Source organism: Mesoplodon densirostris, chromosome 4 (genome assembly GCF_025265405.1).
Source record: "Mesoplodon densirostris isolate mMesDen1 chromosome 4, mMesDen1 primary haplotype, whole genome shotgun sequence".
Classification (NCBI taxonomy): Eukaryota; Metazoa; Chordata; class Mammalia; order Artiodactyla; family Ziphiidae; genus Mesoplodon; species Mesoplodon densirostris.
Genome location: NC_082664.1, coordinates 24,242,964 through 24,267,500, shown reverse-complemented (window position 1 = coordinate 24,267,500; position 24,537 = coordinate 24,242,964).

Sequence of the window (24,537 nt, the reverse complement as noted above, 5' to 3'; positions counted from 1 at the left end):
TAAACAGATTATTTTCTCTCTCTGTCACCAAACTAGGGTCAGTAAGTTCAGGATTGGCTTTTGCCTCCACATTCCCATACCACATCCCTGACAGCAAGAAAGGATGCTGTGATTGATGAGAGATGTGCAAGCTATAACTCTTTGAAAGCATTCTCCACATAGCCCTCCAGGCAGCCATGACCAATCCACTGGACTGGCCACGGAGATGCAATCCCTTTGCCATCAAACAAACAACAAACCAAACTGAGAGGATGAGTTTTAATGAATGAGGTTAGCAAATGCTTCTGCCGGGAATATCCAGAAAATTATAAAGTCCAATTAATTATTTGCTGAACAGTTAGAAAATCCATAGCACTTTGCTAGAAAAGGCAAGAAATTTTTTGAAAAAGTTATGTCATAGTGTAAGTCAAGCATACCACAACCTGGATGAGGAGGCAAGATTAACATATAACCATAAAAAAATGTGTTCTCTGTTACATAGGTACAGAGAAATGCTAAAGAAATTCAAAACAGATTGAAATCAGTGAGGTCTGGAGTTATGAGTAAAATTTTCATGGATGAAACTTGAAATGGATTTTAAACTGAATAAGTTTTAACTAGAAAAGGGGTAATTAGAAGAGCATTCCAAGCTACAAGGGAAAAAAATCTAATAAAAAACAAGGATGGGGACTTCCCTGGTGGTGCAGTGGTTAAGAATCTGCCTGCCAATGCAGGGGACACAGGTTCGATTTCTGGTCCGGGAAGATCCCACATGCTGTGGAGCAACTAAGCCCGTGTGCCACAACTACTGAGCCTGTGCTCTAGAGCCCATGAGCCACAACTACTGAGCCTGTGTGCCACAACTACTGAAGCCCACGCACCTAGAGCCCATGCTCCACACAGGAGAATCCGCTGCAATGAGAAGCCCGTGCACCACAACAGAGTAGCCCCCGCTCGCTGCAACTAGAGAAAGCTCGCACGCAGCAACAAAGACCCAAGGCAGCCATAAATAAATAAATAAACAAATAAGCCATAAAAAACAAACAAACAAACAAGGATGTAGGACTAGGTATGGAATAGTCATCAGAAAACAAAAATACTAGAATCATTAGGAAGGAAGAAACATTGCAGGAAATCAAACAGTAAGTGGGAAATAGGATAAAATGGGTCTAAGAATGCAAGACAAGAAACACAGACAGGCATACTTAGAGTTGATACAGGAAGCAAGGGACCCCTGAGAATGCTTTCCATTTCAAATCAAATCAACTTTTTATAGGTAAACCCTGGTACGTGAATTGGATTCCTGGTTCTCCCACTTATAAGCTCAAACATTAACCTCTCTGCCTCAATTTCTTTATCTGTAAAACAGGGATAGTATTATCACCACAAGGTGGAGGAGGAATAAATGAGTTAATATTTGTCAATTTCAAAGAAGAGTGCTGGACAAATTTTAGGCACTATATGGATGTGTTACATGCTTGGAAAGTATGATATGGTCTACAGAAACAAGAATAGATTCTGAGATGTACAGAGCAGAGCCTTGCCTGTGGTCCATCATCTTTTCTCTGATTTTTTTCCTACTCCTCTTAAAAGTAGTGTCAAGGAAGTGTCCTCTGGCTGAGAGTGTGTGACTCCTGGGTGTGAAGACATAAATCAGGCTCCCATAAGCAATTTGTAGTACTGAGAAACAGAACACACCCATGGTTTCACAGGACACTTTGTTTTATGGTCCTGGAGATGAAGGGGAGGCTTAAGCAAACAAACAACCAAGATGACCTTGGATTTCATTGAATGTGGAAACGAATTATCACATATGTTCGCTCAATTTCACACTCTCTGTGAGATACCACCATGACAACCACAGAAGCTCAAGAGGTCAAAAATTCCCTGTTTATATGGAATCGTACAGTATGTTTGCATAAATTGGCTCCCAGGATAATCCCTGAATCCCTGAATCTCTGAGAGGTGAGTGAGAGGGATTCCCTCATCCTATTTTACAAAAAAAAAAACCCCTAAAATTCAAGTCACAGGCAAGGTGTCAGGCCTGCCGTCTCCTACTCCAAAGCTCTTATACTTAGCCATTCTATTCCTTAAACCTAGTTCTTCCCAATGTCTTAAACGTTAAGTGTTCTGCTTTCTCTTACTCCCAAAGAAATTATCTTGGGGACAGCACTCCCCATCTTGGAGATGTCTTCCTATTTTGTCGTCCACCTAAATGAAGCAGCTTAACCTTGCAGTAAGTATTTCCATTTTGGCAATTTCCAATTGGAAACTGTTTCAGAACTCTTCATCAGACATCTGAATCAAATAGATATGCCAGTCATATTGAGTGGGAGAACTCTGTGACTAGTTGTCATAAAACTAGTCTGGGTCAGATGGGGACCCACTTCTGGAAGCTGAAGACAGGAGTTGCGTAGTGGCAGAGCATGGGCTTTAGCTTCAGAGAGATGTGAGATCAAATTCAGTCTGCAGCTCTAACACTTAGCTCTGTAATAGCTGTGTGACCTTGGTCAAATTACTTTACCTCTCTGACCCTTAGTTTTCAAACAACACCTACATTAAGGGACAATAGGGAGAAATAAATGAGAAAAATACATATATATATATAATATATTATATAATAGATATATATACTTACAGAAAGATGGTATGTGCTAAATAAATAGCAACATCTATTTTTTATTACTCTAAAGCTTACTGTTTGCACAAGCAAAATGAAAGATGGTAGATTGCCATCTGCAGAAGGTACTAAGTCTATTTCAACCTCCTCTCTTAGGGCTCAGTCACTGGATACCTGGGGTCAGTGTGACATTGTAGTCATAATTCAAGTTCCCTCTGTCCTTCACTGCACTGGAAAGTACCATGGGACCAGAACTGGTGGGTCTGTTGCCCCTCTGCCAATTGCTGTGAGATCTCGGGGGAACTCCCTACACTCCTCCAAACTTTAAACAGAAAACCAATGAAAAAGGCAGAGAGTGGGGAGTGGAGGAGAGGTGTAGGAGTGATTGAGAGTGCATATAGAGCGTGCCCTGCCTACTTCACAGGGTGCTAGTGAGGATGAAATGTGATAATGTATGTGAAACCGGCATACTAACTTCAAGAAGGCAAGTAAATGCAAGGAACTATTACAGGTAGTTTTGAATCTGTCTTCTACTAGCTCTTTGTTGCATGCACTTTTTACAAGGATGTGTTTTCTCTTTAAAATGAGGAGCAAACTTTTGATCTAATAAACTACACAAAAACCTTTTCTAGTGACTCACTTCCTAGCACATGCTTGATTTTTCTCCCCATCAGCACTCTCCTACAATTTGTGGAGGTGGCCAAGTGACCTGCCTGAGGGACTGTTCCCTTTGCTCAACTATCACACTGACCTCAAGGAAACTTCCACTACTCCCTATTTTGCTGACCATTAAAGGAACACTGCAAATAACATCAAGGTGATCCCATTTCCATATTCACTTCAAGCTGTAAAAGTCTGGGGCAAAGTACCCAGAAATGAATGAAGAACTCCATGTCCATCTAGAACCTTGACAACACGCTTAGTCATGGAGGATCTGATGCAGGGAAAATGGGCTCACCCTGACCAGACCTGGTGAGATCTACTAGACTCAGAAAGGCAGTTTAGAATTTTACCAAAGAGAAATTGCTCTTTCTGGTGATGAAATCAGTTTGAGAATACCAAGTTTAACAGATAATTATTGAGTACCTAATATGCACAAAGCACTATGAACACTACAAAGACATCATCCCTACTTTTAAGAAGGCTGCAGCCAAATACGGTATATAAAACACTTACATCATAGTGTTTTGCTGGAATGTAGGATCCTGATAGAAAAATAATAGGGCATAAGTTTAGAATCATACTGTAGAAGGCTCAGGATACAGACAGCTACTGTTTTTTCAGTACGTATTACCTAGTATCTAGTATCTCATTTAATATTCCCCAAAGTCCTAAGAAATAGTTATCACCACCTTCATCTCATAGACGAAAACTGCATTTCAGAGGTATGAAATAGCTTTCCCAAAATCACCCAGCTGCAAATAGCTCAGATCTGAACCCAAGTCTTTCTAATGTTAATGGAATTTCCACACTTCACTCTCTCCCCAAATGCCTGCATAAGACACTTTTATTAAAGCCTATGCAATTAGGAGTCACTGAAAATTATTGAGCAGGGAAGTAAAAGAATAGATTTGGGTTTTGAAAGATCAGTTTGCATTAATTAGTGAAATGGATTAGAAACAGGGGAGAGATAATAAGGGAGGTGGCTCAAAAGCTATTTTAATTGTCTGGCTAAAGGAAATGAAGGTCTGATCTACATCAGTGGCAACAAGATGGGAAAAAGGGGACAGAAACAAGAGACACTGAAAAGTTTAGTTTACTAGATGTGGTAAATGTCTAGCTGTGGAGGAAACCAAACTAAAATGAGATGGGTCACTGTTGGCTGAAATGAGTACCTCTATGACAGGTGCCTTAGAAGGGTACACTGCCTTGTGCTTGACCTCCCAATGAGATGAGCTCCTTTTTAACTGCAACGTTCCATGATTTTAAGTAGGGTCTCAATAGGGCCTATTGTGCTGGAAAACTGTTGAAATGGACACCAGAGTCACTCACAGTTGGCCTGAATTCATGGTCTACCTCTCCAAAAAGTTATTCAAGTATAGAACTTGGTCCCATATGTCCATTGGCCTCAACTAAAGATGTGTAGTTAAAGGCTGTCTTGTCACAAAAGGGTCTACCTGGTCAGAAGACTATGAGTTCTGGTCCATTATGAGCTGAAGTTCAACCCCTAAACTCATAAGAAAACTTTAAAGCATTTTCAAATATTTAACTTACATTTTTTTTCAAACAGACTAAAGGGGGAGGAGAAATAAGAAGAGGAGCTGAATTCCAAAAGATGCTGTTTTCCAAGACAATGTGCAATTGGAAAGCTTTATAGACAGTCATTTTAGGTCATAACTTATCTCTTTTTAAATTAATGAAACTTGGTAGCTCCAAGAATCTCTCTGGTCACCTAGGATTTATCCCACAAGTTGTTAGCAAGTGGTAATATATAAAAGACAAGATCTAATATTCAAAATGCTTGTAATAGCAAAGTCCTTTCTGCCAATTTTAATAACATGAAAATGATTGCACACGTTTAGTAAATCTGCTGCCTTTCAACAGCTGGAATCAGACCAGATTCACCTTCTGTCTGCTGTATGAAGCCAGAACTCTGAAGGCAAGGGAAAAAAATTAGCGCTGGTATTAACTCTGACCTCCTGATCTTCTATTACCCCTGTTAGACTCAACTCATGGAGCCCAACTTTTCTATCTATCTAAAAAGTGACAGCTGGACAGCAGAACACAAGGGTATCCAGAGCCTTGTAAAAACACTGAGATGAAATTGCAGAGGAATAAATCAGGCAGATGACTCATTTCTTATGTACCTGAAAAAGAAATCAGACTTCATCAAAAGTAATAAGTACAGAACTGAGACAAATGTAGGAAGGGCCTTCCAGTGTGCTAGGATGGAAACCAAAATTATCTAGAATGGACTAGAATTGAGGTGAACACCAAACAGAAAAGACTGGAATGATAGTGAGCACCAAAGTAAGAACCAAGATAAAGAAGAGAGAACCATTTCTCAAGGAAGAAACAGGTCACACCAGAGAAGCTGCTTAATTACTCACCCTTGCGAAGTCCACATTGAGGAAATCAAGGAAAAACAGAGGTCTCATTGGAAAGACAGTGAACTACACACAGAGGCATCTGGGTGTTCATCCTGATGAAGCTAGTAATTAACTTGAGCAAGTCATTTAAATTATCTAGTCTTTAGTTCCTCAGCTATAAAGATGGTCCCCCTTCCAACTCTATGGCTTTTTATGCTGAAGATTTAACATCTATGAATTTCTAATCTAAATTCTAGGAGCTGGAGAATTGGAAGAGCTTTTGAAATCATTGAGTCCACTTCCTATTAAGTTCTGGAAAGGACTTAAAAAGGGTAATAAAGGGAGCATGAAAATTTGAGATTGTATGATTTTCTTTACTTAATCCTATGCTTAGAACATTTTGATAAGTGCAAATTAATCTAATGAGAAAATTTATCAACATGGATACATAAATTACATTTAAAATTCCTTTGAACATACCTTAATACCTGAATAAAAATTATACATGCCTCTAGCTTAGGAAAAATTGATGTGGAAAATCCAAACTTATAAAACCAATAAGTTAAAGGACAACTCTTTTATAAAGCAATTTATCTTAGCAATCTTTTGTGTGGAAATTTTCCTTTCCTGGAGCATTTAAAACATTTTAAAACTGAATTTTGTAAGGCAAAAACAAATTCCAATAGAAAATGTTTGTATAATTCTAAATGTCCCCTGTAAAATATATCCAGAAAACTAAAGTTTAAAATGTTTTGTATCAGGGTCAAGTCTGAAATTACAAAAACATGTCTGCATTGTGTTATAAATATTTTACTAGAGATCTAGTCTCACTGAGAGTAAATGTCAAACTCCATAGGATGACCTGAAGCCCTAGGAGATCTCTCCCTCTCCCTCAACCCCACTGGCTACCATGTATCTGCATCTCCTACCCGCCTCTCTCCTCTACCTGGACCCTGCTGTTTTTTTCTCTCTGCCCACACTGAAATCCTCACTGTTCCAGGCAGGCTCCCCCTGCAGAGCCTTTGCACTTGCTGTTCCCTCTGATTAGAATGTTCTTCCTGCCAGATATCCAAATAAATTGTTCTTTTCCTCTCAGTGGAGTCTTCCCTGGAGGACGTATTTAAAATTGCAAAATGCTTTTACAGTTTTATTTTCTTCCTTTAGAACACATCACTATCCAACAAACATACTAGAAATTTTACTCATGTGTGTTGGTTGTAAGCTCTAAGAGGCCAAGAGTTTTATCTGTTTTGCTGTGTTTTAACCTTGAGCAGTAGTGGCATAGATAAGGTAGGTACCTAATAAATATTTGCTGAATTAATGAATTGTCAAAAAATATGGCATCATGGCCTTTGTTTATTTCTTGTTTACAAAAAATACAGATATGGCTAAAATGACAACTCATTCATTTTACAAACTGTCAACAATGAGATATAGAACATGAGTGTACTCACTGAAAGGACAGTTGTGAATCACATGATTGGAAATGTATATCTGTAGAGTTCCTAAATTTGTTATGAATTATATGTATTTAGTCTTAATTCAAAAGGGTTCAAAACAGATTTTATCCAGACAAATGATATAGTTATAGCCTAGTTGTAACTATGGACAAACTTTCACTAGTCAGTATGAATATTAGCATTTGATAAGTTGACTTATTCTCAAGATTTCTGGGGTTGTTTCAAATGGAGAAGCACCTCACTTTGAGCTGGAAATTTCAAGAGTCCTGAACTTCATATTTGGTTCCATAAAGTTCCCAGACACTGTGGCTTATTAAAGCATTTGCTTTCCTTTCAACCATTTTGCTCACTGATTGATGTAAATCTAGAGGTTTGCCTCCATCTATGGCAGCTGCAAAAACTCACGGGAGTTTGTGAATCTTTCCTGAAAGTGTGGCTTCATTTCCACCCTCTAGAAGTGATTCTATTGAACTCATCCTACTTTCATAATGGAAAATAAGGGCAGTATGAAGACATCAGTTTCCTTGACCTGGTTTGAAAATGGATGCAAGTACTTCCCTGAATAAACCCATAAGGCTCTTTATCCCCCTTCCCATAGTTTTAAGTTTTTTGTGTTCATTTGCCTTCAATGTCAATCAGAATGTGTCCAATGGAGAACAATTCTAAAGACTTTAAAATTTTGCTGTACATTGTTGATTTGGTATAGAGGGAAGGTATTTGTCAAGTTGCTTCTTCATATAAAGTAAAAGTTTATATTTTACTATATCTTCCAAATATCCCACAACCTGGTGATTGTTAAGACTGTGGACATCAGGAAAACTCACCATCTTGATCTCTCCCTTCATCACATCTTGTAGTTAAACTAACAAAATTTAGCACACCCTTATGAAAAGTGATGAAAAGAGAGCTAGTAAACCAACTTTCTTTTTGAGTGAAACATCTTTACTTTCCTTTCCTCTTTCATTAGTAAGTAGAATCAGTTTTTCCATGCTTAGCCTAAACATCTCAAATTCCTTACTAGTGGGGGGTTAGACCACACTGGTTCATGTATACCAGCTGGTCTGATAAAATCTCTTTTGCTGAATTTTCAAGCATGAAGCACTCTAGGGAAAGGTAAGTTGGATTGGACCTGTGGACTGAGTTTTGGAATAAGCCCTAGATTATGAGTCAGAGTCAGATGACCTGAGTTCCTGTCTTGTACTGCCAGTTACTAATTCAGGGAGTATGGACAAGTCATTTAAACTCATTGAGCTTCAATTAATTTTCTATGTAATAGAGGGGGAAAATATTGTGTTTTTTATTTCACTATGTGAGGGATATTTGAGGATTAAATAAAATAATGTCATTATAGTGTTTTATAAACTGAATGATATCATGTAAATATGATAAATTATTACATTTGCTCCAACTATTGCCAGCTGAATTTTGGTCCATGTCTCATTTCTGGCTGGGTTGTGTTCTCATTATTTATCATTTGGCCATTACCATTCACAACCCAATAGCTGCACAAATTATTTAGTTGCTCTGGACATTTGTAATGGTTAATATTGCTGAAAATAAATAGCTTTGAGAATGCTTTTTGCTCTGAGATTTTCTTGTGATTTTTTTTTTTTAGTTAGACCAATCCTGGGAAAATTCATGCAAGAGTATTTATAGCACCTCCCATTATTCTTTTGGCAATACCATCTCTGTCTTCTCAATGCCCTTCTTTTTTCTAGCATGTCTAATGTTTCATCTGGCTCTTCTGCCAGAAGAAAACCTTAATCCAGTAACTGTGGTACTCCATCCTTGATGGCCCATGTAGATAGAACCCCCAATGGTCTCCCATTCTCTAATACACAGGTATCTGGCTAGAGCTCCATTCTTGACAAATAGAATCTGAATAACTAATTAGCACTGGATTAATGGAAATAATGGCTTAATATATTTTCTGCACCAAAGTTTAAAATTTACATGTTAATATGGGTTTTTAGTGCCTTACCTAGGGTCTTTCTAGGGTTCTTTCTCTCAAGAGGCATTCCCCCCCTTTCCTCTTTGCCTTCTTTATCTAGTTAATGCTTATTCTTCCTTCATCACCAAGGGGGAAGTCTTCTCTGATCTCCCTTATTAAGTTAATTCCTTCCAATGTAATTTCTTATAGCATCATGGTTTTTTTTTCTTCATATCATTTACGATAGTTGCAATTTTACACTTATTCACAGATTTTTAATGATTTTCTTCCAACTCTATTCTAAGCACCAAGAAACAATAGACTATCTTATATTTTACTTTTCATCTTCATGCCCCAAGGGCTAGAAAATAGCAGGCACTCAATAAATATTAAATAAATTGACAAGCTCATATATGAAAAATTCATGTTTTTCATCAGGGAGTTTTTACTTTTGAATCACCTCCTGATGTTGATCAAAGAGGGTCAGTGGGAGTTCTCATCTGCAAGCAAAACTTGACCCTCGTTCTGGCTATTTCAAGTAAGAGTAGATGTATTTGAAGGACTTTTCAGGTAATGGCAGCAGGCACTCACCAATAAATGAACTGGATGCTGGGAGACCAGGCTTGGAAAGAGTAGAAAATAAGGGTACTATAGAATAGGAATAGGAAACACAACTATCTCATGGGCAAAAAAAAAAAAAAAAAAAAGCTGGTCTGAATGTCCTTTCTGTTGCCACCTGCACTATTGGCTCTCTTTCCACTGTAACTATCGCTATTCATGTGTTGAAATGAATCTGGTCTCCAAATACTATCATCTTCCTGTGTCAATAAGTAAAGAGTATATGTGTGTCCAGCCTACCTGGGCTCATAGAAGCTTAGAGGGAAGAGAGGGAACACTTTTGTTTGGCTAAGCTCAGGTCATGTGTCAGACATGGCTAGAAGAAGGATCTTTTGTGGGAAGAGACCATAGCAGGCAGGTGTGAGGAATTACAATCCAACCCAGATTGTTTCCACTTAAGAGAAAGCACTGCATGGGAAAATCAAGGGGATGAATGTTGGGCATCAAAAAAAAAATCTCATCATCAACTACAAGCAAGTAGTCAATATAATTCCAGCTTTGTTAATCTAAAAAGAAAAAAAAAATCTGAAAATAGCAGAAGAATAAGAGGAGAACATTCAGAATCCTTCCCATGTGTCCAAGAAGATGAGTGAAATGCACAGATGATAAATTCCCCACAGATTCAGATAGAAGGTTTAATATGGACACTGCCAGTTTTTCTACCACAAAAGAGTTGCTTGCAAGTTAGAACTCCACTGAAGCTATCTATTTGGTGACTATAATCATCTATGACTAACCATGATGGAACAATATCTTCCCCAAAGAAATCTATGACAAAAGTCAAAGGTCAAAAGTTAGAGTAAAAACCAAAACCTATTCAATTGCTAGAATGCAGTGTAACAGGATGTTATATCCACATGCTCAATACATTGCCCAAGAGAGACAGATTACTCATTGTCAGATGCTGCTCTGCAGAAACTTCCATAATTTCCTGACCCTTCCATTTGACTGCTCTCCACATCCATATTCTGTATGCTGTTTATTTTTTCTTTTCATAAATATCTCTAGTTTTTTTCTTTTATTGTTTATCTCTTTTAATCTACAAATGTCCCTCCTATTCATTAATTTAGCTATTTGAAAGTTAAAACCAGTCAAAGAGCTAATACCAAATATTATGGAGGAACCCTTCTTATTAACTCCTGATGATTCCTTTCTGTGGAATCTGTGCCTCTGTTGCTTGACTCACTAGTCCCAGAAGTTTGAACTTATCTGAAGAATAAACCTGGCCAGGATAACCTAGCCACATACGTCTTCTTCTTAGGAGTGTGCTGCTACCCAACCACGTTTTGCCTTAGCATGTGCTCTCTGCTGCTCAGGGCAGGATCTTGCCCATGCCCAGTGTTGTAAAAGACTCAGATTCAAATCACATGGATTAATCTTATGAGGTGATGTGCTCTTCTCCAGTTGCCACTCTTTTGTTTCACTTCTAATTATTCAAAACCTAAGTGGGAAGAGGGTTGCTATGTGAGGGCCCTTCAGAAACCAAAACACCAAATACTCTTCACTTAAATTTAACTCAACAGTATTCATATCTACATTTTTGCCTCTTTCTGTAAAATGAGTAAAATCCAGGGGAAACTGAGGAGGAGAATTTAAGTCCCCAGGGCTCTTGTCTGAGGCTGGTGGGTAAGGTGCATCCTTCTGGTCTAGAAAGTATTTTGTGCAGGATAAGTTCTGATGAAATCATAAGAAGACAGTTTAAAATGAGAACTTCTGGCTAGTAGAATCCACAGAGGTGAAAGAACTGGTGCTCATCCCAAACGTGCCATCACCCATGTTATGAGGAAAGTTTATTGCCTTGTATTCTCTAGCATGCGTTGCAAACAGGCACCAGGTGCTCCAGGCCTCTTCCGCTGTACAATTAGTAGCAAACCATGCATGAGTACAATTGCTTGGCCCCTGAGTGATTTGGCCAAGTGCAAGCTGGCACTTCCCCCAGCACTCAAATCACAGCTGGCTACTCTATTCACAGGACTCCATCCCAGCCTCTTCAGTGTGTGTCCAGCCTGTCTGGGTTCATAGAATCTTGGAGGGAACAGAATGGAAGATTTTAGATTGATTGTTTTCAGAGATAATTCACCACACTGATTGTCTGTCTATGAAGGAAAGTGACAGTGGATCTTTTAGATTTTATTTTATTTGTAGAGGACTTTTGGACCAATAGAGTCAATTGGTCAAAATGACACTGCAAAGGAGGGTTCATTTATTCCAGATTTTTAATGGCAAAAATTAAACAGGAAAAACTTCTTATGTTGAAAGAATGAATCAAATCCTTGAATTCAGAATGGCTTCAGCCATTCATCTACATGATCTTTTATAAAACATAAATCAAATTATGTCATTCACCTGATTAAAATCCCCAGTGGATAATCTTGTACCTAGAATAATCCAAACTCTTTACATGCCATGTTCATTCCTGCCTCAGGACCATTATTCTGGATCTTCCCTTTGCTTTAGACACTTCCTTCCCCCTCCCCTAACACCCTGGACCTGATTGGCTCATTTCTAGTATTTGGTTCTCAACCCAAGTGGGACCTCATGAAAGAGATCTTTTCTGACTATTTTATTTTAAGGGTCACATTCCAACTCTAATCATTCTCCAGCTTGTTTTGTTTTTGTTTTCATTTATTGCTTGCCTCTCCCACTAGAGTATAAACTGTATGTGGGGAGGGAATTTGATTGTCATATTCACCATGGTAGCCCCACCTCCTGGAATAGCACCTGCTGCAAAGTTAGGCACTCAGATGATTTGTTGAAGCATAGCAACTCAAACACTTTCAATAACAATTTGAAATATATATATATATATATATATATATATATATATGTATATAATATAAATACATAAAATTTTATATTTAAAATATAAGTATATAAATTATATATATAATAACTACTACAATATGTAGTGAGGGAATCTTTCTACATATGGTAATTGTATCAATTAATACCCTTTGTTGGGTAGCCTAGTATGCTTAAGATTAATCTTCAGTTACTCTCCACAAGTCTCGACACAGTAATACAGAGCCACTATCCCAAAAGAAGGAATTCTGCACAGACAAAAATTATGTATGTCTACTACATAGCCCTTTGTACAGAATATCCCCAGTGTGCTTGCTACATCATTCAATCACTCCCCGCTTTTAGCAACTGGGTGAGAAATAAAGGAGCTGAAACAGAAGGTGAAATGATGATAAAATTTGTGGTTTTTCATCTAAGCTTCTGTAAATAGTAAGCAGTGGATTCAATCAATGTAGAATCTGAATTTTGGGGTTTATCTGAATCAATACTAATTTATCAATTTACAATTTTTTCATTATTTTCAGATTCTATGTCACATCATCTTAAAGTGATGCCATGACACACATAGATAAATGGCTACACAATAAACAATGTTTTGGTTTCTTTTTACCATGTCATTGAATCTTTTAGTAATCTACTTTTTGAAAAGTTAGGAAAACAATTCTTATGATGTAGATTCTTGATGTTTGTCTGAATTTTCCATTTTCCAATTCAATGTTTGTTCAAATTCAATCTTAAGCTGTTACACATCAGAATTGAGACAAGACCCATATTAAACTTCAAATCTCTTTTAGCAACTGGATTATATCAGTGTGTGTATGTGCATGCATCACATACAGATGTAGATCATTCTCATGGATCCTTAAAATAGCTCCAGGAGACCATGAAATTATTCTTATGGTTGAGGCTTCCAAGTTTTATTAAGGCTTTTTTAGTTACAAGTGACAGAAACCCAAGAAAAACTAGATTACATCCATACCTAAGGAAGTATATTGCTGCATAAAGCCAGGAAGTAAATCAAGGTACCTCAAAGAACCAGGGAAAGTGCTCTAGGGACAAGGACCTCAGGTGCTAGAACTGGAACCTGTGATCACAATATTGTGAGGTGTGTCTTACTTTCCATCCATCTCATCTCTGCCTGACTCTGAATCTCTTTGTATGTTGGTTGAACTATTTCCTACTATAGAGACTCCTTCTCCATGTGTCCACGAACGCAGCACCCACCAGTTTAAACTTAGCACAGGAAAAAAGATCTTTCCCTTTTCCCAATGTCCTTATATCAATTCCAGGGAAAGATTCCAGTTACTCCTGCTTTAATTAAATGCTGACTGTTGTGACCAAGGTTGACAGAGTCCATGAGCAAGAAGGGAGATCTCATTGGGCAGGAAAAAAAAATGTTATTACAGTACATTTCGAAGGTTAAGAATCAAGTTTCTTTTCTTTTATCACTTACTGAGGGCCTCTTTAGTTTTAGACATTGGACTATGCATTATCAACACAGATAAAATGCACAATTCCTAGCACATAACTTTACACACATGCTTAATGTTATTTTTTTTCATTGAGCTAGGAGCTCAAGATACAAAATTAATTAGTTATTTTTTCCCCTCAGTGGACTCACAATATAGTTTGGGAGCAAGGCCATAGACATTAAAATAGTCATATATGATAGCTTATAAGTACCAAAGGAGACATGCAGCTGATTAAGAACATAGAATTTTTCAAAGGAGTCAACGCTATTGGGGCTAAAATAATCTGGTATATATTTATGGAAGAGATAGGACCTGAGTTGCTGGCAGATCTCAAAGGACAGCCAGAATCTAGATATGCAGAGTCACCATCTCTTCTGGAGCTAACCTTTCCATACAGTTTAAATGTACAGCTATGGCTGAGATCCACAAAGAAGGCAGAACTCTAAAGTTATTGTCCAGCATTTCCCTCTAGAAATTCAGAAGAGGCATTGAGTCATCAATCCAACCATTCACCTCTCTGGCTTCAGGGTTCTGACTTGTAGGATATGTACATAAAGAAATTGCCAAATAAGGATCTGAGTATCAGCTTTGTAATGTGCCAAGAAAGGGCTCTTTCATAACTGCTAGACTGAAACAAGATAAGAGGGTTTTTTTGTTTGTTTTTTAACCGTCACCTGTGTATTAGTTTCTTAACAACTGTTATAACAAATTACTATACACTCTAGGGCTTAAAACAACGTACATTTATTCTCTCATAGTTCTGGAGACCAGAAGTCAAAAATCAAGGTTTTGAGAGGGCCACACTTCCTGAGAAGTTTCTAGGTGAGAGTTTATCCCTGCCTCTTTCACCTTCTGGTGGCTTCATGGCTTGTGGAAGCATAACTCCAATCTCTATCTCTGTCTTTACATGTCTTCTCTCCTGTGTTCGTGTGTCTCATCTCAAATATTCCTCTGCCTGTGTCTTATAAGGACTTTATCATTGGATTTAAGGCCCACTCTAAATCTAGGATAATTCCATTTCAAGATCCTTAACTTAATATCTACAAAGAGCCTTTTTCCAAAATAAGGTCATATTTACACGTTCTGGAGGTTAGAACTTGGACATATATTTAGGGGTTGGGGTGGGCCCTATTTAATTCGCTACACCTGTACGGAAGATAGTTGCCCCATTTGACTTATCTTCCCAGTCACATTCAAGAAGCCAGAAATTGGCAGTCCCCATTTCCACTCAATTGGGTTTAATGCCTGGGCATCAGAAGAAAAGGAGAGAATTGGAGGACTGGGCACCTTCTGGGTCTGAGCACAATCCAATCTAAGAGATCGAGACAGAGAAGCACTTCTGTTCATGAGTAGTGCCCTCCCTAGAGAAAGGTGGCCACTGGAAGTAGAGTTTTCACCATTCATATTCATGACTCCTCATCCTTGGAGACTAGTCAGAAAGATATAGGAGTGAGCCTGGATATTCATTCCAAACCATTCCCCACCTCCTGGGAAGGAAAGAAGCAGTCCTCTCCTTACAGAAATTCATAAAAGGAGAATATGGGATCCTGTACTAACATCTCCTTTTCTAGCCTTTAAAAAAAGAAGCATTAGCATGAATAGCTAACAGTACAAGTCAGTCTAGAATATTCAAAAAAAATTGGCTCCTAACTGATACATAGGTATATTCATTCATTCATTTAGTCATTTATTCAGCAATGCAGGCTAAGCAACACCTAGGTTCCGTAAATACTGTGGTGAATGAGGCATTCATGGTCCCTGCCCAAATAGGATGTATAGTGTGGTTAGTGGGACAACATGCTGTGTTAATAACTGCATCTTTCATTGTCTAAGTGTTGTGATACAAGAGCGTAGACCAGGGGGTATGTAACATAGTTTTGAAGGGACTGGGTGAAGTAGTGGCATTAAGACTTAGAATCAAAGAGAAAATGTCTGGGTAAAGGGAAGCAAGGTTGGGCAGATAACAGGTGAGAAAGAACCTGGAATTGCAGCAGCTGGTGAGATAAACGGAAGTTAGAACAAAAGGGCCTTGTAAACATGTAGGACTTGTCCTACAAGCTTTGAGGAGTCACTGAAGAGCTAGTGACATAATTAGATTTGCATGTTGAAATGTTCACTCTGACTATAGCATGAAGAACTGATTAGAGTAGCGTATACCAGAGGTGCAGGGGCCAATTAAGAACTTCTTGTGATAAACTATGGGTGTTTATTGGCATGTTAGATACCACAATAAATCAAAATCCCCTGTGGCCCTCCTATTCAGTTATCCCCATCTCTAATTCCCCAGTCTGGGGGTCACAATGGCCAGTCCAGTGTAGAAGGAAGTTAATAAATCTGCTTGAACTTCACTGAGATGCATCTTTCAGCTTCAGATTGGAAGCCAAAATAAGAAATTATTGGCCTTTGTAAGTAAAAATTGGCTTCAAGCATAACTGGTTCTGGGGACTCAGTGCCATAAGGACTATGTCTTTCTCCTTCTTTCTCCTTCCATTTCTAAATTCTGCGCTCTTTCATGTTGGCCTAACCCTTAGTCAGGTCTTCTCCAAAGCGGTGGTCCTCTACGTTAACTCTAGGGGTGCATCTTCCTAGTCCCATGATCAGTAGGAAGAGTACATTGTTTCTTGAAACAGTTGTGACAAGAGTCTTCTGATTGTTACAAATCATATCAAATGTCCAACTCTGAACCAACTAATATGGCAAGAAAATAGATTATACTCATTAGGTTGGATCTGGTTAAGGTACTCATCCCTGAAGTGGGGCATAGATCCATCTTATATAACATATACTAAGAGTGAGGGACAGGTAATTTTCAAAAGTAAATTCTAAGTACTGTTATCAGAAGTAAAGGATGTGGATTCTGGACTAGCAAAACCAAAAGATGTCTACCATACATCCTTATTCTTCCAACCTACCAAACACAGACTTACGTAACCAGTATGCATGTTTTCCACTAATAATTTCAGGTTGTGGACAAGAATCCTGGACCTTGGGAAAGAAAGGTTAGAATAGCTTGGGTTCTTTTCTGACCAAACATGGCCTCTCAGCCCAACCAGGCTGTGACATTATCTGTTGTGTGGAAGCCAGGTGGACTGCATTTTAGGCAAGAGGAGACTACCAGCTGGTTATTCCATGCCCTATTCCAGTTTCAGTCTTAAAGAAAAGGGTTAGCACCTTGACTAAAGTCATCTTGTACTTAGGAAGTGAGACCAAGAGAAGAATTGATAATATAAACCCCAGGGCTTTGTCTTTCTCATTAGAGAACTCTCACATTTCACATAGAGCAAGATTTCATTCAAATCACATTCCCAAAAAGTGCAACCCAGTCACTGAAAGTATCTGTGGGAGATACAAAAATCTTGGCCAAATCAATTTCCAAGAGTCTAGGAGTAAGGACTCTGGCCAAAGATGTCAGGAGGCCCTTTTGGCTGCAGAAAGTAGCAGTGAATACAGCAGAATTCTTGGTGGCTCACATTACTGAATAGCATTATATCAGATTCCAATGTGTCTTCTCTCTGGCTACTCCTCTTTGGCCAAAGAATCATGAAGTTACAATGAAAATAATGGCTTTCCTTTAGGATATCCTATAATTGGAATTTTGGACAATGGGCCAGAACTTGGCATTACAGTTTTTGTTTGTTTGTTTGTAATGGGTATCTATCTTTTCTTCCTGATTAAAGTCTGTTTCCCTTTATTGTAATAAAACCCCCATCTGAGTGATTCTGGTGAGATTCCAGGGGTGAATATGTAGCCCTGGCCTGGGAAAACACTTTGGCCACAGTGATTGGTTCATTGATGAACATGTGACCTAACTGAGGTCAATGAGAGTCAGACCAGGGAAGAAACTCTGCTTGGGCACCCTTTGTCAACACGCAATTCTACCCATTTCTATACAGACCCAGCACCATTCTGGAACTCTGAAGACAATGGTTTTATTTCATTTATCTACTGCTGCCTAACAAAACGTCTCTCAAAACTTATTGGCTTACAAAGGCAATTATTTTATTTGCTTATGATTCTGTGAGTCAGGAATTCTGGCAGGCACAGTGGGGATGGCTTATCTCTGCTTCCCAGTACCTGGCACTGTCAGTTGAAGGGTTCAAATGGTGAGGGATTGTTGAACAGGGGCCATGTGTTTGGAACCTTGGTTCTAGCTATTGCTCAGGTTCCTCAGTTCAACTTCAGGTGGCCTCTGTATGTGACTACCTTGGGCTTCCTCACAGTATGGTAGGCTCAAGGTAGTAAAATTTCTCTTGTGACAAATGGGTTCCAAAACAGAGTACTCCAATAGAAGAAGATATTGAACATCCAACATGGGTATAAGCACTTATTAATCCTTGACCTGGATTTTTTTTTTGGCTAGAGAAAATCACATGGTCAAACCCAGAGTCAATATGAAAGGGGTTAAAGTAAGAGCATGAATATTGAGAAATGAGATTCAATTGTGAGCAAGGGGCACTAATACACCAAGTCTACTACAGGCTTGGATGTTGTATTTCTCACAAAGATAATGAACCTCTCTCAAGTTGCTTCTTAGAGACTATAGTTATATGGTAATTACTCAATCAGGAAAGAAAAAAAACATGGCAGCCACCAAAATATTGCTGCAGCTAAAAGACTGCCTTGTACAAGGAAAGCTCTTCCTTGGGCACTCTTAAGAAATAACTAGAGGATGTCATGATGGGTACTAATTTCCTACCTGAGCTTGGTGTCCTGTAATTTGGGTGTAAATGGAAATGTAACTTCCTTTTCTAGTTAAAATCTGGTGAGGTCTGAATTTATGACTTACAGAGAATAACAACAAGAGCAATGATAAATATGTGGTATTTTAAAGCCCAGACTATATCCTTAGTTTTCACCCAATTTCTCCACATAACAGTTGAGTCACATACAACCAGCAGTTCCTATAATATTTTAGAGCAAACTAACCAAATAGAGTATATGCTCCTTCATGAGGAAGAACACAATTTAACCTGTGACTTTAAAATCATAATAGGGCTTCCCTGGTGGCGTAGTGGTTGAGAGTCCACCTGCCGATGCAGGGGACACGGGTTCGTGCCCTGGTCCAGGAAGATCCCACATGCCGCGGGGCGGCTGGGCCCGTGAGCCATGGCTGCTGAGCCTGCACGTCTGGAGCCTGTGCTCTGCAATGGGAGAGGCCACAACAGTGAGAGGCCTGTATACAGCAAAAAAAAAAAAATCATAATAAAAACTTCTATCACAGAGTCAGCTATACTACAACTTATCAATGTAAATATCTTCTATATTTTCCTCATTAGTCTAATGTTGGTTCTATTAGTCAGGGTACTCCAGAGAAACAGAATCAATAGAATATATACAGATATATAAAAAGAGATTTATTATAAGAGATTGGCTTGTGCAATTACAGAGTCTGAGAAGCCCCACGACCTCCCATCTGCAAGCTGGAAGCCCAGGAAAGCTGGTGATGCAGTTCCAGTCCAGACCCAAAGGCCTGAGAACCTGGGGAGTCAATGGTGTAAAGTCCTGGTCTGAGTCTGAAGGCCCAGGAACTAGCAGCAAAGATGTTTAAGGCAGAAGAAGATGGATGTCCCAGTTCACGTAGAGAACAAATTTGTCCTTCCTCTATCTTTTTGTTCTACTTAACACTTTAAATGGATCAGATAATGTCCACCAGCATTGGTGAGGGTGATCTGCTTACTCAGTCTATCAGATCAAATACTAATCTTCCCCAGAAACACACCCAGATACAGACACACTCAAACACACCCCAAAACACTCACAGACATACCTAGAAATAATGTTGCACCAGCCATCTGGGCATCCCTTACCCCAATCAAACTGACTCATAAAGTTAACCATCTCATTGGCCAGTGCTACAAAATCTACTTTTCTAAGAGGAACTACTTCTAAATGGATTTGATTTAGAAGTTTATCATCTGTCCTTTGCCCTTAACTTCTCTCACCAACAAAAGGAAACTCAAATTTGATCTCCCCTACCTGTTACTTGGTGACAATGGCTGATATCTTTGAGAAGAAACCATAACATTAATTAACAGCTCAAATGGGAGGGTAAGCTGAACCTCCTTTGATGATATTACTACATGTTTCAAAGACATCCCTCAAGGAAAAGTAACCTGCTTGATATAGAGAACTTCCCATTGGGGGAAATATCAAGAAGAAAGTGTGCCCATCTCCCCATAGGAGAAGAGAAGACTGACATTTCTTATAGAAAATAGAGTCCTTCTTATTCTAGTTTTGCTTTTTTATTCTTTGCATCTGACAAACTCTCTTTTACAGCTCAGCCAGGCTGAATGTCAACCACCTGCTTTGTTCTAATTCAGTTGGACCACAGTGAAGGAGTACAAGACGGCTCTAATAAAAGTGAATACCACACCTGAAATTAACATAAAATTGTAAATCAACGATACTTCAAAAAAAAATTTTTTTAAGTGAATATCAAAATTTATAATTAATATCTACCCTCTTTAGATTTAAAAAAGTCTTTGACTTAATTAGTCAACCATCAAATTTCTATTGCATGTCTAGTATACTAGGTACTCTTCTAGGTGCTAGGATTACAAGTGTGAAGAAGACAAAGTCCTTGCTTAAGGACTTACATTTATGCATGCAGGAGGAGCAAGGAGTGAGGGGAAAGAGAGTAAACACACGAACAAATAATAAGATTTCATATACTGATTAGTGCTATGAAGAAAATAAAATGGTGATATGATAGCAAGTGACTAAGAGAAGGAAGATGAAATGGGATAAATGATAACAAGTGCTTGGATAAAGGAAGATGAGACTGCTTTAGCTAAGATAGTGGGACTCATCATTCTGAGATCAGAGGGTTGGTAAATAGCTAGTGTGAGGTCACAAATGGGCAGTCTAGGACTATCACCTAAGCGTCCTGATTCCACGGACTTTTAATGACTGTGTAATTTATTGTTGTTATGACTTTGTAAAATTAACATTTGTCCAACGGAACACAAGGTGCCAGATGGTGAGCCACGGTTCAATAACTGACCACAAGAAAAATGGAAATAGACAAGCTTATCACTCACAGGTCCTGGAAGAATTACACGGCATGTCTTGAAGAGCCATGCAGGGAGGTCAAGGCAGAGTACAGAGAGGGAGGCAGGACCTGGGGCACATGGCTTTAATAGGATCCATGGTTGGAGTGTTTTGGGGTTCCCAGGCTAGGACCAGATTGGTCAATTCAAACCAAAAGAGCAGGTTTTGGTCAGTCCTACGGGGGTCTTATCTAAGGAGCACATAGGCATACAGGTGCTGGGAGGCAGCAGAGATTATTGTCCACAAGAGCTACTGGGGAAGTCCTATCAGGAACTCATATTTGCTTGTGACCCCATGGTTGCTATCCAGGGCATGCACTTGCATGGGGGTCTACTGTCAGCTGAAGGTCCCTGCAGGCTGCTTGGCCAAATAAAATGGAAACTGAGGCAGCAATACCATGGAATAGCTTAGCTAAACTCTCAACACTTGTCCAAACGGTGATGCTTCTGAGAGTAAAAAAGGGATCTATTAATAATTACTTCAGGACAACAGGCATAAATGTGTCTGTCTTGGGTAAGCCAAGACATGCAGTCATACTATATCTAGTGAAGCAAAATACTCTATTATGATTCTTTATAAAATCATAATAATGACAATAGTGATAAGAACTTAAATATGGTATTTATCTCTGGAGGTATTTAGGTCCTTTCACATATATTATTTAGCTGATTTTCCCAAGGAAAAGAGAACACCTTACAAATAAGAGATCTGTTCCAAATAAAAAGGCAAAATAACTCGCAAAGATTTCTAGAAATACCCTTACATTTTACAAAACCAATATGAAAGCTTGAGAGGCCCTATTTAAATGAAATACAAAGGAGTTCAAAAGGAATACATATGAACATAAAATCAGCAAATATTTCCTACACACATAATAAACACCAAGCCCAGTACTAGGTTCTGGGAAACAAAGATAAATAGAAGCCCATTTCCCTGGAGAAACCCTGTTCAGCCAGCTAAAGAATATTGCTTGCAGCTTAAGATTACTTCATATGTGTCAAAAACAAAGACCACGAATGGTTTCTGCCTTCTGCTTCCTCTATGTTTGTATAATCCCTAAATAAGAAGACTTTGGCTACCATTGGATATAGAGTGCTGACTGACCACTTGTGCTACTGTTCCCACTGTGTCTATATGTTCCTGCAAAAGGAATATTATGATTCCCATGACCTCTCACAGCAATGTTTTGAAGACAAAAGAGATACAGAGATGAACACTGTTATGAGAAAACTATCTGAGGGAAAACCTTGAAGATGACAACTTCTCTGGGTACCTCCAGCCTCTGGTTTTATTTTTTTCTTCCCTGCCATGGAGAAGAATCTGTACCTACTTCAACATTCCCTGTTCACTATGAAACTCGAGCCTTGGCGTCAAATTTGATGAATATCCAATTTAATCAATTGGCTTCTTGTCCCTGGGTATTTGTGGCTCAAACCTTATTACTAATTGCTAAAGAAAGGCTTTGTCCTTGGTTGGAAGAATTTCAGAAATCTTGTAGAGACAATGGAGAAGTTCTGAGAGGCAAGGTGCCTCTTCTGATGAAGTGTAAAGCCTAGCAGAAGGGAACATTGAGTCCAAGATACTCCAGGAAAAAAGGGGCATTCTAATATCCTAAAGGCCCTGAGAGATGGCCATGCCTTTTAGGAGATGGACATGGGAGTTCTTGTAGAGGGAAGGTAAAGGAAAATCAAGTTTGACATTGTGAATAGTCCCACTTTCTCCTCTTTGTCACCACTGTTAATGTATCAACTGTTCCAAAAATTTTCAAAGTCACTCAGCAAGCTGGTTTTGCTAATAAATTAGGATCTATAAAAAGCTGGTATTTAGTTTCCAAGAAAGCAATAGGAACCCAAACTTAGGAGGCATTTTCCCCCATTCATTCCTTACTGACAGGAGATAATGAATTGAGACCTCCAAGGCAGCTGGGGAACAGCCTGCCACAACCTTGTAAACCCAGAGGCTTCTAGTTCAAAAATGATCTGTGTCACTAGCCTGGTCTGACCTCCTGCACATTATGTAACAAAGTTTTCCCACATGTAAGTTGGGGAAACAGTAGAAATTCAACCAGAGGGTGGTTGTAAAGATTTTTGTTAAGCCAAGTGCAACAGTGAACGTGTGCTGAGAAAAGTCAATACGCATTTGTCAATTGGCTTGAAATGAAAGAGAGTCACAGTAGGAAGACTGTGGTGAGTTATAACCTGTCCAGTCTTCCACTTCTGTGAAGTAACAGCCAGAATGGTGGGAAAGATGGTCCAATAAGCATCCTGATGATTGCACCTCTTCCTTGCAAATCACTCAAATGAGACTTCCCAGGTGGACATAGATGAGAGGAACTCCATTGCCAAAAGAAGGGGGCCGATTTGGGGGTTAGGAAAAGAGCTCAAAACACAGCCAACGCAGTTGCTTCCATGTCCCCATGACACCTACCTTTATTCATTCACTCTTTCATGCATGTGTTCATTAAAATAGTGACTATTAATTGAGTTTTCACTCTGAGCTAGGCATTGCTTTGGGCATGTGAACTCAAGACCCTGTTCCTGCCCACAAGTTTACGATGTAGTAAGGGAAGACATAATTCAGTGATTAAAGTGTCTTGACAAGGAAGATGAGAGGATGCTGTGGGAACCCAGAAGAGGAATATCTAGCCAAAACATCTGGAGGGAGGATCAGGTAAGCCTTCCAGAGAAGGTGATGTCCAAACTGAAACTGAAAGACATGAGTTATTCTAGCAAAAGTGTCAGGCATAAGGGAGCAGTGGTGCTGGGAGAACCTTTCAGGAAGGGGAACCATATTCCCAGAGGCTCATAGACCTTGTAGATTGCTTACCTACAAGGTAAGCAATGTACTAGATGCAACGTGATACATTAAGATGAGCAAGATACTACTCTAGGAAGCAAAGGACATAAAGCCTAACAAATAAGGTGGCTTCAATAATAGTTATAAGGCAAAGCATAATTTATATGCCAAAGGCCTCTTAGGTTTGGTCAGTTGAGTTGATTCAGTCCTCCAGCTCACTGTCTCGTACATCTCACACCACAAAGAAACTAAGTTAGTTTTTAGGACTGGTGTTCACCAAATAACAATTTAATAGATGGTTTTCCTCTTCCAGTTCTTACAATATCATAAGAAGGAGGAAGAATTAAAGTAATTCTGTATTTGTGCATTCACTTGAAATATGGCCAATTCAGGGGCTAAAAAAAAGCCCTGTTGGGCCTCAATGAACCAACACTGATTTACTCTGTCTAATCAGTTCAGTAATCTGAGCTTCTATAACTATTACCACTGCATCCTCTTATTCGGTATTTATCCTCAACTACCTTATCTTGTAACAGTGACAACAGTAATCTATACTGACCAGAGCACATTGAAAAGGCCCTTGTAGGGAGAACCTGTGGCCCCTAACTTCTGTGTTCCCTGCTCAGTATCTAACACAGAGACTTATACATTTCAGCAAACATTTGTTCTCTCATTAATAACTTGACCCAGGACATGAGAGTGCCCAAGAATAAAGAAGAAAGAGTAAATATTTGAAAAGTACAAACACCAAGGTGGAAGGGCAAGCCATCAGTCATGATTT